Below are 13,285 nucleotides of genomic sequence, written 5' to 3' on the forward strand. Positions count from 1 at the left end.
CGACATGATTCTTAGTGGTCTTCATAATACCTGGAGAAACGAAGGATATCTCTGAACGGTATCGGTGGCTGTTGTCTGAACTGACCTTTGTCTTTGGTGGTGGTCAGGTTCTCCTGGCCTTCCCCTGTAGTACCTGGTACCCATGACTGAGTCTCCCTCATGTGCAGCATGATCCCCACACCACACCACAGCGTGCCACAGCTCGCCCTCGTCCATTGCCGGGACTACCGCCGCCCATCATCAGGGATGACATACATGCTGCTCCACTTGATTGATTTGGTGATCCCGGCAAATATACTGTGCAAATCATGCTCATCGTGTGAGCGGGAGCGCGAAATGAGTCACAGAGGTCTTGTGTAACACTGATTCCGTGTAAAGACAAGTTCGTGGTCAGAGATATGGACACAAACTAGAGGACAATGTCTTATAATGTGAAGAAATAGAAGCCTTTTTAGGGATACATGTAAACAAATCCTGCTAGAAATGTCGCAACTTATTGTTGATAACAAGATAATAACAATATACCTGAAATTTTAAGTTTGTATCCACCTTTTGCATCTAGTCGGTGAAACTTACCATATGAAAGTATGTCATATATGTAATGAAATACGTGTTATGAACTGTGACATGTAATATCAACCCACTGGGGTCTGAATGAGACCTTTTGTGACCCCCTGTAATCCTTTTGCGCTACCGCTTACAGGATGAACATGGGAGTGCACCATGAATTTGCCGGGGTTACCGGCACAAATCCAATTAATCTACTGCATCCTGTGTTGTATGTGACTGTGTCCATATACTAGATACGTGACGTCAGGCCAACTATGTGACTTGACTCGCATGTCACTCTGGTGTCCACATGTTGATGCTAATGAGCCATTTGTGTTCATATTGATTGCGAGGTAACCCTCAGCCCTTCCCCAGGACCAGACTCGTATGCTGCCTCACAGTCCACTGACCTGTCCTGTTTTGTATGCATCTGTCTGTATCTATGGAGTATATACATAGGGCCTTCAACCCTCCTCATTATCTTCACTTATGTATCACTCTACTGTCCAAGGTATGATTCAACTAGTAATTCATGAGTGTGTATGTATTAATTACGATGGGCCCTCGTTCCATATCAGAGCTCACCCTTTCAACTCGCCTCATACACCTAGCGAGGTAGTTCCAGAAAACAGACGAAGAAAGACCCATCCACTCTTATGTTCACATATGTATACATGCACGTACCTATACATACATATACATGTCAACATATCCACATATACATATACCTGTCAACATATCCAAAGATACATACATGTACATATACATATTTACACATGTACATATTCATACTTTCTTGCCTTCATCTATTCCCAGCGCCACCCCGCCCCACAGGAAACAGCATCGCCACCCCCTGCGTCAGCGAGGTAGCGGCAGGAAAACATACAAAAAAAAGGGGGGGCCACTCTCGTTCACACTCAGTCTCTAGCTGTCATGTGTAATGCATCGAAACCACAGCTCCCTATCCACATTCAGGCCCCACAGATCCTTCCATTGTTTACCCCAGACGTTTCACATGCCATTGTTCAGTCCATTGACAGCACGTCGACCCCGGTATACCACATCGTTCAATTCACTCTATTCCTTGCACGCCTCGCACCCACCTGCGTGTTCAGGCCCCGATCGCTCAAAATCTTTTTCATTCCATCCTTCCACCTCCAGCTTGGTCTCCCGCTTCTCCTTGTTCCCTCCACCTCTGACACATATATCCTCTTGTTAGGTGCGACATAATGCGACCATACGATCCTGCTGTGAGCACCATGTTCGTATGCACACACGTGGAGGTGTATGCCTGAGTACGTGCGTGCCCTCATGCCCAAGTCTACAACTAAAGACCTGGTCACAACTTTGTTTTACTCCCTTTGAAATCCATATCCATTCAGAACTCCCTCACGTGACCCAAGTTCTTGTTTTGCTTGCATAACAGTGTATGATTGTTGCTGGTTGGTCTACTTCTCCACGTCTTGGTTTATGCCTTCCATTTGACTAGCACAAGTAATACAACATTTCTTGATTTGTTCTGCCATTGTCTAAGTATTACAGTTTGGTTGACGAATTGGCTCATAATACTTTCTGTGCTGGAGGAAAAGGCTTGAAGGTGGTTGGCTGACAAAACAGCTGTCAGGGTTACCTTTAAGAGGTTATGTTATTATCACTAACTGTTCCGTTCTGCTAAAGTAATTTTTATATAAATCTTCTTCCTTCACTTTGTGTCAACAGTCACTCACACTCTCACCTTCCTGGATATTCTTGAAGTGTACAGTTCATTAATACTAACTTTGGCAAAACTCCTGTCATTCTGTTTACATTTTCAAATCTTCCCGCTCCTTAGACTGTCATAGTGAACATATATCACACACACACACACACACACACACACACACACACACACACACACACACTCGCACTTGTGCAAAATAGGTCTGGGAAGGTGAATACCCTCACTTGACAGGTCAAGTAATTGGTGTCTCCCTTGCTAACGTTATAGTTGGAACCTGTGTGTGCGTGTGTGTGTGTGTGTGTGTGTGTGTGTGTGTGTGTGTGTGTTTACCTTTTTCGTGATCTCTGCATTTTTCTCACAATTCCCTTTCCCGGGTGATCTTTGTCGTTTCCCCTTTGCTTTCGTTTGAGTTGTTTGTCATTAGCAGTGTTGTCGAGTTGTTACCACTCGCTTCATGACGACCAGCACATAATCACACACACACACACACACACACACACCCTCGCTTCCCTCACCCGCTACTGACGACACGTACACCTGCCCGCCCTCATCGACGTAACGCTTTGACGACCTTTCAGGCCTTTTGAGAGTCTGCCCACCAGGGAGGTGTCCGGGGAAGCAGCGGTGGTGGTGGTGGTGGTAGTGTTATGCCTCCTGCACTTACCTTAATTACCTCAGACCTCCCAGTCTCAGGTCCCTGCTCCCTTACCCTCTAAAGGTAACTGAACCCTCGTCTTTCCAGGTCATCCCGTGAAATCTAGTATGCATGGTTATTGTCAAGGAGTTGGCGAGTGTCCGCCTCATATTACCTGTTCTGCCCTCCCCTCCTCCGACCACCCCAAGCAACGCTCCCCTTCTCTCCCACATGAACGCCTCCCTCACTGCCATGAGATGCTCTAACAAGCGTAACCAGACGAGACGGTTACCGGGGGGTGAGGTACTTCTGGACTGGCTCAAGCTCCCGGGGGCCTTGACGCAAGTGTCAGTGTGGTTGGTGCCACACTGAACACACCGCAGTACCACGCCGTGCAGTCGAGTTGCTGCCACAGCGAGCACACCACAGTCTGGTTGCTGCCATAGTGAGCACACCACACTATCACGCCTCAGTAGGTTTTTTTTTTTTCTATGTTGGAGGCTCCAGTCACGGACAAAAGTCCACGTCAAGGCCGGGCCTTAATTGAAATATATAGAGAGAATTATGAAATGGGTAATGTCAAGGGAAAGTATTTATGAATTTTTGAGGAAGTGAAAGACCCGTCTTTTGAAACGTGCAAGGTCACAGGTATTGGGAAAGACATGAGAAGGTAGAGAGTTCCAAAGCTTCGACGCGTAGGGAAAGAAGCAGTTATCAAAACGGCCCACCCTTGAGTTGCCGATGGCCACACAGCAATCATGTGACGCAGCAGCTTGCCGAGTATTGCTTGGTCTAGCTAGTGGTGGGGGCACACAAGCAGCCAGCTTTCGGGAGCAAAAACCAAAGTAATACCAATAGAAGAGGGAAAGTGAACCAACAATGTGGCGTAGGACAAGGGGGTCAAATTTTGAAGCTAGCCTGGGACAGTTTATAAGTACTACTGCTTTTGACTTGACTTTACCAAGTGAGGATACAGAGCTAGAGCCCCCCCAAATGTGAGAGCAGTACTCTATACAAGGACTAATCAATTTCTTGCATAAACTGAGCAGCTGTTCAGAAGAGAAGTTTCGGCATCTAAATAGGACACCCAGTTTCTTAGAGGCAGATTTCGCTATTCCAGTAATGTGGGATTTTCAAGAAAGAGTGGATGTCACAGTGATACCAAGTATGTTTATTGAGTCAACACGTGGAATTACAGAATCGTCAAAGGAGAAACGAGAGTTGTAAGGAGCTTTTGACAGAGACATTGGTAGAAACTGGGTCTTAGAGACATTAAACTTCACAAGATTTTGCCTACCCCACTGAGAAGTTTTGTCCACGTCCAAGTTTATCGAGGAAGCTGTGTCGAGAAAGATGCAGATCGAGTGAAAGAAGAGGTAACAGAATTGAAGGATGAATACTGTGTTGAGTCGTCACCGTATGAGTGCATTGGATTATTTGTGGGGGAGAGGAAATCTTTGAAAAAAAAGAGAAGTGTAGGGGACAGAACAGAACCTTAAGGGACACCGTTGTTGATGGTGAAAATTGGGAAGGCTGATCCATGAACAACCACAGAGATAGATCGGCCGGAGAGGAAGCTAGATATGAAGGAGCAAAGTAAGGGAGAGAAGCCAAAAGAGGGGAGCTTACAGATGAGACCCCGATGCCACACCCTGTCAAAAGTCTTTGATATATCAAGGACAGCCACACTTGACTCCCCAGAATCTTTCAGCAAGATAGGAAAGAATATCACCTGTGGATCTCGCCTTACGGAAGCCATACTGGTGTTCAGAGAGAAGACTGTGATTTTCGAGGTGTTTAAGGATGTGGGAGTTAGGATGGTTAGTGAACAAACTACAGTACCACGCGTCAGTGTGGTTGCTGTCATAGTGAACACACCACAGTACCACGCAACAGTGAACAGAACTACCACGCCAGTGTGGTTGCTGCCACAGTGGAAACACCACAGTACCACCTCAAAATTTTGTTTTTGCCTTAGTGAACACATCACAGTACCTCGCCACAGTGTGGCTGCTGCCACAGTGAACACACCACAGTACCTCGCAGAAGTCTGGCTGTTACCGCATCATACACACCACAATACCACCCCACAGTGAACTCATCTCGAAAGGTATACGTGTAAACCTTACGCACCCAAACATGGTAGGTGTCAACAAGTGTGTGTGAGGTTGTGGGTGGGTGATGATGAATGGTCGTGCTGTTAACGCTCGCTGCCTACCCTGGTACCAGCCCTCCCTGTCGCTGGATCAACATCAGTATGTGCTTCTTTCCTACTTGCCCGAGCCGCTCATTCTCACGGTTGCATACACCACCGTGCGTGATACCTTCATTCTCATTATTAGTGACTCTCTCATTATCGCTTCGTCACTGACTCTTGCCACAGAGTGTAATGGCGGTTTAGTTAGCGTCTGCCTCAGTTGAATCCTTTAATACATGGATCTTCGACCTTCCTCGTTTGAGGTGTTATTGCGTTGTGTGTACAAGACTGGCAGTGATCCGTGTTGATTCCCTTCCGAAAAGCACAGAAGGAAACTTTGATGGCGTACATCTAAGTGCGAAATGTGTTCTTCCCTTGGTACACACACACACACACACACACACACACACACACACACACACACACACACACACACATACACACAATGGTTGCTTGACATACAGCCTTCCACAGATGCAGCGTTTTCGTCTCAGGGATGGAGTAATAGAACTTCATCCTCCCACAAACATGGACAGAGACGGTGCATGAACCTGAGTCAGACGTGTGATGAATGCGGTTAATCTCGCACAGATGTGGGAGTGGAGCGATGGTAGCCTTGAACAGGCGTTGAGTAATGCCAGATTAACTTGGCATCGCCGTCCACTGACGCGATGTTGGCACACATGCTAACACAGACCTGGTGCGCTGATAGACACCTGAAGATGTCAGCATCTCTCTCTCTCTCTCTCTCTCTCTCTCTCTCTCTCTCTCTCTCTCTCTCTCTCTCTCTCTCTCTCTCTCTCTCTTATGCAGTAAATTAATTCGGATGTGCATTTATGCTGCGTCAGCTGAGCGTAGACATGGAGTGAGGCGGTGTTGCCCCGCACAAGTAGAAACGTCTTCCATCACAGTGCAGTGGGTAGAGTAAACCACGTACAGTGAGGGAGTCATAAGATCACCAGATGACACGATGTTGTAACTGCTGAACTATGGTTATTGTTGACACCTTGGCTTACCTGGAGATGTTAAGTTTGTGGCCAGAGATTTCGACACAAGATAGAGGACTACTATGTCTTGGAATGTGTGAAATTAGAGACCGTTAGGGATGGATTTAGACAAACACTGCCAGAAATGTCACGACACCTCATTATGAAAAAAAAACAAAGCAATATACCTGAAACTCTAAGACTGTATCCACTTTTTCTATCTAGTCGGTAAAACCACAAGAAAGACTGTGTAATGTCTGTAACGAACCGATTCTGCGACAATTTATGTAATGTAAGCCCACCGGAGGCCGGACAAAGATCCTTTGTGGCCTCTGTCATCCTTTTTGCGCTACCGCTCACGGGGATGAGCTTGGGGTGCACAATAAATTAGCTGGTTGATACCAGGACTAATCGTGAAATTAACCCGTGCATGTGGTGCAGTGCCCCACCCAGTCTGTGTCTGGCTGATGTAGCAAAGATTTGCATTCGAGAAAGGGCTGCCACGAACGACCCATCTTTACCCTCCCAGTTCACACATGACCCAGCAGCAGCCCTTGTGAGGGTAGGTCCCTTCGAAGTAATAACAACGAACGGAACAGGACAAGGTTCTGTTTAAACATCATGGGGTATGAGCTCTTCACCCATCCCAGCAGATCCTCCCCTCATTAACCCTGAAGATTAGGTAACCACTGCAGCCGTGACACACCAGGGTCAGGTGTCTATCATGAATTGGGTCCTTTCTCTCCATAGCTTCAGAACATAACATTGACCCCAGGTTGCATGGCGTGCCACTTTTAAGCTAGGATTCGCTGATGGTTTCTTGTAGGAGAATGGAAGGGTCGGCTCTGTGTGTGTGTGTGTATGTGTGTGTGTGTGTGTGTGTGTGTGTGTGTGTGTGTGTGTACGTGTGTGTGTGTGTGTGTGTGTGTGACCACGTCATCAACATGATCATGATGGCTGAGCCTGGTAGGGGAGGCAGTCCACAGGAACTGTCTGTCATGTGTTTTGTCTGTGGAGACGCGAGGTAAAGTCTGTATACAGTTGACTGTAATGTTATATACAAGTTCATGATAGCTCAGAGAGGTGACACCTGCTCTACACTCATATATGATTAGGTCATAATACGAGTTGGTAATACGATACTTGAGTAATGAGTAACTTGTGAGTCCCTAGTAATTTACTCTTATGTTGTGCTCCCCAGTGATGCGTTCATCTTCTTAATAATGTATCACACACACACACACACACACACACACACACACACACACACACACACACACACACACCTCAGTAATGTTGTCCAACTACGAGCGAACTCGTGACGGTCTGGAAGCATCAGATGTGCTGAGCGACCAGGTACCGGCAACACCAAGTATTATGACGGGTACTGTACCACAGAAGGGAGCCAGGTACCTGCAACACCAAGTATCATGACGACCAGTATTATGACGGGTACTGTACCACAGAAGGGAGCCAGGTACCTGCAACACCAAGTATCATGACGGTTACTGTACCACAGTAGAAGACTGTGATCCTGCAGTACACATAACCTGGTGTAAGCTACGTGAGGTACTGTACCATACATACACATGTTACAGCACTACACAACAGATTGTACCTTTATCAGGTTTAGGAACCTTGTAAAATCCACATCAACACTGACGTACTTAAGGTTGGTCCACATATATATATATATATATATATATATATATATATATATATATATATATATATATATATATATATATATATATATATATATATATACTCGACCTTTACAAGCCCCGTGAACCTCACAATTATAACTGACTTTCCCCATGTGGTTGTGGAGCGTTACATACGTGTTGGTCAGCTGACCATATACTCCCTTCTAATGCCTCACCTCTGGTCTCCCTCACCTGGGGAATTTCGTGAACCTTTTCTTGAGCCCTTGGCAGTTGTCAAGCCTTTGATAGCGTGACGGAAGTTTTTGCCTGCTATGTTCTCTTCCTCTGGTTTTTCTGCTTCTCTTTTGTTCACTTACTAACGCATTGTTTTCTCCCTGCTTCTTCCACCGTAGTCGTCATCCATTGACTGACGTCTTCCTCACTCTATCAGCACTGATGTCCTACGGGCTCTGTACTGTCGCCTGCCCTATATTTTATCCCCTGTAAATGATCGTCTTTCTTCCACCTCCAGTCCTGTTCATACGTACACTTTTCCCACCTCTCTTCATACCTCACCTCACTTTTCCTCCCCTCCTCGCTCTGTTGTTCGTTCTGTCTTCCGCCCTGAACATGTTTCCTCTCTTAATACGGTCTTCTTTAGCGCAGTGGAATGGAAAAAAACAGTTACCTGGTTAAATTCAACGATGCAATAAAAAAAAAGCTGTTTTAACCTCTCTCTCTCTCTCTCTCTCTCTCTCTCTCTCTCTCTCTCTCTCTCTCTCTCTCTCTCTCTCTCTCTCTCTCTCTCTCTCTCTCTCATCCCGTAGCTCAGCTTCAGACTTCAGTACACCACCGTTGAACCTTGTACCAATATATAAACGTGTCAGACAAAATCATACCTTCCTCTATGTCATCGAAACCCCTACATAACGAAATTAGCGAAGGCTGTTACTCAGAAGCAGGGATGTTGTTTACGCGTCGCAGATATTTTCTATTTTTTTCTTCCAAAGAGCTTTTCAGTGCGTACAATGGCCTCTCTCTCGCGGTCTCTCTCCGGTATGGAACACTGCCTGCACATGTCTGAGGGTGGCTGTCTTTCCACCTTTCTGTCAGTCAGAATTCAAACAAAAGCCTTCTGCTTCATTATCTTACCTGCCATCGCTCCTCCTCTGCCGTCCCTATCTGTCTGCCCTGATGTTGTCTCCCAGTTTTCTACGGGTATTCTTGAGGCTACTGCTTCTACGACTTGTCTCCTGCTCCTGTCCCCCCCGTGCGACCTCTGCTCACCCAGTGGCACGCGTCTACCTGCTGCTTCCCACAGTTTCTGAGTGGAGGAGACCAGACACACGAGGGTTTCGTGACACGTTTGGTACTTCCGTCATTCCTTGTCTACTGCAAAGTTGTTGAATTACGTTCCGTCTCTTGTCTATGCCCATTTCCTGCCACTTTTCTGCCTTTAGAAATCGAGTCAACCAACATCTACGGATCACATTTCTTGCTTTATTTATCTTCCTGATGTCTTATCTTTCATCCGGAATGTCCATAATTGGGCCATGCATTTGTCCGTAGCATACCGACCCTCAGGGCATTAAGGTGGGTCGGCCATCCTGAAGGAGGAAGTCCCGAGGTGCGGCATGACGGATGCCGTCCTCCTGACTGTGGGCCACAGCAGAAGGGTCGGGAGGAGTTGCTCGCTCAGGTCATTCCATATCGCCAGGGCTGAAGGTAGGATCATGCGCACCTTCTTGTATTACATGTTATGCAACCCTCAGCATCCTTTTATATATATGAAGAACAACGTACTATCTCGGACATGTGTTTGAACATGTTATGATAACCATCACAGGTGTCCAGGAAGTATATGGTCTTGGGAGCACAGTCTCGTCAGAGAAACTTCTTACTCCAAAGTTGTTCTTGTGTACGAGCTCAGGTGGGTTCGTTGTGCCGTGCTGAAGCTCGGGGACGAGTGATCTCCGGTGGTAGGAGGCGATGGTGGTAGCCAGATGGTCTGGTCTAGTAGCTGTATCCCGAACTGGCGGATGAGGTCCAGGTGATGCTTATGAAGGGTCGGGTGTAGTGTTTTGAGAGCCTGTTGGTAGGTGGTTTGAGTTGTGTGTGTGTGTGAGAGAGAGAGAGAGAGAGAGAGAGAGAGAGAGAGAGAGAGAGAGAGAGAGAGAGAGAGAGAGAGAGAGAGAGAGAGAGAGAGAGATGCGGAAGAATGCAAGGGATGAGGGAAAGGCATAAGTGAGCTTGGGAACATTGAAAGTTACTCTGGTGTTTTTGGGTGGAGAGTCGTGTTCGGCACGGCTGCTCTAGCATCGTCACTTGATGTAGTTCTCGCTTCAGAAGAACCCATCCAGTGAGTGACGAGTATGTTGAGGTGGGATGACACTGGAAGGATCTTTGTTTCATTTCGAAGGTGAGTTATTATGGTGGATAGGCAGCCTGTGATTGGTCTGAGTGCTCTGTTTTGTATAGCCTGCAGGTTTTATTGATTATGCATGTTTTGGAATGGTTGATGCTGCTGAGGCTTGGTTCAGGTTGGAGTTTATGAATTGTGTGTAGGGAACCTTCTGGGATACTTCTTCCTCTCTAGATGTGGTGTCATATAGTGGTCTTAGAGAATTTGGTTTGTGTATTGCTTTTCCGTCGATGTTTTTGGTGTGGGGAGTGAATGTCATGCGTGTGTCATATATTTATGTGTTCGTCATAATTATGTTATCCCGATTATTATTATTATTATTATTATTATTATTATTATTATTATTATTATTATTATTATTTTTATTATTGTTGTTGTTGTTGTTGTTATAACCGAAGACAACCCATATCCCAAATCCAGTTTCGTTGGTAAGAGAGAACATTTTTCAACAAATTGAGGTTGAAGATGAAGACATGCTATCAGCAGTCAGCGGTTTAAAGATAAATAAAACGGCAGACCATGATAGGTTTTCTCCGTGATAATCCAAGAGGCGAAAAATGAGATAGTGAAGCCCATGACTGCCCTTTTCAATGCCACTTGCTTCGAGAGAAGTTCCAGATGAATGCAGGTTTGCCACTGTAACACTGATATTCAAAAACTGGTAATAAGTCACTGTTCGGAAATCATCGTCCAAATAGCTTAACGTCTGAAGTTGGAGAACTTATGGAAACCGTCATTCAAGAGAGAATTGTAAGCCATGTATAAGACCACCTCTTGAACGATTCTCAGTATGGTTTTCGACGAAACCGCTCATGTCTGACAAATCTGCGTGATTTATTTTATGATGTAATCGACATGTATGACCAACGTAAAGCAGTTGATTTCATCTGCATAGATGTTTCAGAAATCATTAGATAAGGTTCAGCAAATAGTAGCAAAATTGCCTCATGGCGTTGATGAGGTTGTACTCTGGCGGATAGAAGATTAGTTGACTGGCCGTAAACATAGAGTTGTTATTGATGGTCAAGTCTCAGAATGGTTAGACATAACAAGTGGAGTTCCACAGGGATCATCCTTGGAACCGGTTCTCTTTATGATATATATGAATGGTATTGATAATGGTCTGCATTGGAAGATATGACCATTTCCTGATGATACATGATGGGGGATGACCTACAAATGGACTTGAACGTGTGCAACTTCAACTGACATAGAGAGATTGATGGGCTGAGCTCATACGTGGCAGATGAACTTTGATATGGATTAGTGCAGAGTTTTACATATCGGTAGGAAGACCGAGAAGGCACGCTACCGTATGAATTATGTTGAACTGCACGAGAAAGGTGAATGAAGAGAAAGAATTGGGGAGTATTGATCTCTGGTGACCTAAAACCAAGTAAGTGGTACACAGAACCAGTGAAATGAACGAAGAGAATTCGTGGATTCATAGATAAAACCTTGGAATTTAAGTCCAGTGAAATCGTCCGTACTCTTTACAATTCATTAGTGCCTCCCCATGTTAAATATTGCGTTTAGCTTTGGTCACCCTGACTAAGAAAATACAGAAGAATGGAGATAGTGCAGAGTCGAGCTGCCAAGATGAATCCGGGCTGAGAAACAAATCCTACGGGAGAGGTTTAAAAGACTTGAATCTATTTCGGTGAGAAAAGGGAAGGCTAAGAGTTGATTTACTGCAGGTATTCAAAATTATGAAAGGCTTTGATGATCTTGATCCATCAGGTTACTGAAGACCTGATTCGTCTGGTTTCACTGGCAGTAGTGGATACAAACTTGTGGGCAGACGTTTTTCTTCGAATGAGGCCAATCACTTTTTCTTTAATGGGATTGTTAGCGTATGGAACGACTTGCCAGTGAGAGTAGTTGAACGTATAACTAGTTGCGTTTAAGAATAGACTTGATCATTATTTTTCTTCAAGTTCACTGCTTCAATTACTTGTTTCTCCCGAGCCCTATTGACATTTTGTAGGTTACCCCATTTTGAACTCTCAGTATATCCACTGATTTTTACCACACTTATCTGTTTTTCTTATATCTTCCACTATCACAAACAAGTATTCTTCCGTATTATATAATGATTATTGATTATCAGTCAGTGTACTGAACCAGGGCGTGTGAAATGTCTGGGGTAAGCCATGGAAAGGTATATGGGGCCTGGATGTGGATAGGGAGCTGTGGTTTCGGTGCATTATGCATGATAGCTAGAAACTGAGTGTGAACGAATGTGGCCTTTTTGTCTGTTTTCCTGGCGCTACCTCGCTGAAGCGAGGGGGTAGCGATGCTGTTTCCTGTGGGGCGAGGTAGCGCCAGGAATGGATGAAGGCAAGCAATCATGAATGCGTACATGTGTATATACGTATATGTCTGTGTATATATGTATATATATATATATATATATATATATATATATATATATATATATATATATATATATATATATATATACATATTTTTTTTTCAAACTGTTCGCCATTTCCCGCATTAGCGAGGTAGCGTTAAGAACAGAGGACTGGGCCTTTGAGGGGATATCCTCACCTGGCCCCCTTCTCTGTTCCTTCTTTTGGAAAACTGAAAAAGAAATAATGAGAGGGGAGGATTTCCAGCCCCCCGCTCCCTCCCCTTTTAGTCGCCTTCTACGACACGCAGGGAATGCGTGGGAAGTATTCTTTCTCCCCTATCCCTAGGGATTAATATATAATATATATATATATATATATATATATATATATATATATATATATATATATATATATATATATATATATATATGTATATATATGTATATATATATATATATATATATATATATATATATATATATATATATATATATGTATGTATATATTCCTATGAGTCCACGGGGAAAATGGAACACGAAAAGTTCCCAAGTGCACTTTCGTTTACCAAATGGCGTCCTAGCGTCGTCTCTTCGATGCATATCAACTGACTGTTATATTTCTCTCTTGTGTCTCCCCTGATGTTATGATTATTACACGAAAGTGCACTTGGGAACTTTTCGTGTTTCATTTTCCCCGTGGACTCATAGGAATATCTTGATCACGCGCAAAATTGTGATCCTTTCCAATATATATATATATATATATATATATATA

At 44.5% G+C, this 13,285-nt stretch overlaps 1 long non-coding RNA gene across 1 annotated transcript in view; it reads left to right on the top strand.

The window, feature by feature from the left end:
- Positions 1-13,285, top strand: part of LOC139749337 (uncharacterized) — a 497,955-nt gene that overhangs the window by 294,124 nt on the left and 190,546 nt on the right. The gene's annotated exons all lie outside the window — the stretch shown is intronic.

Source organism: Panulirus ornatus, chromosome 7 (genome assembly GCF_036320965.1).
Source record: "Panulirus ornatus isolate Po-2019 chromosome 7, ASM3632096v1, whole genome shotgun sequence".
Lineage (NCBI taxonomy): Eukaryota > Metazoa > Arthropoda > Malacostraca > Decapoda > Palinuridae > Panulirus > Panulirus ornatus.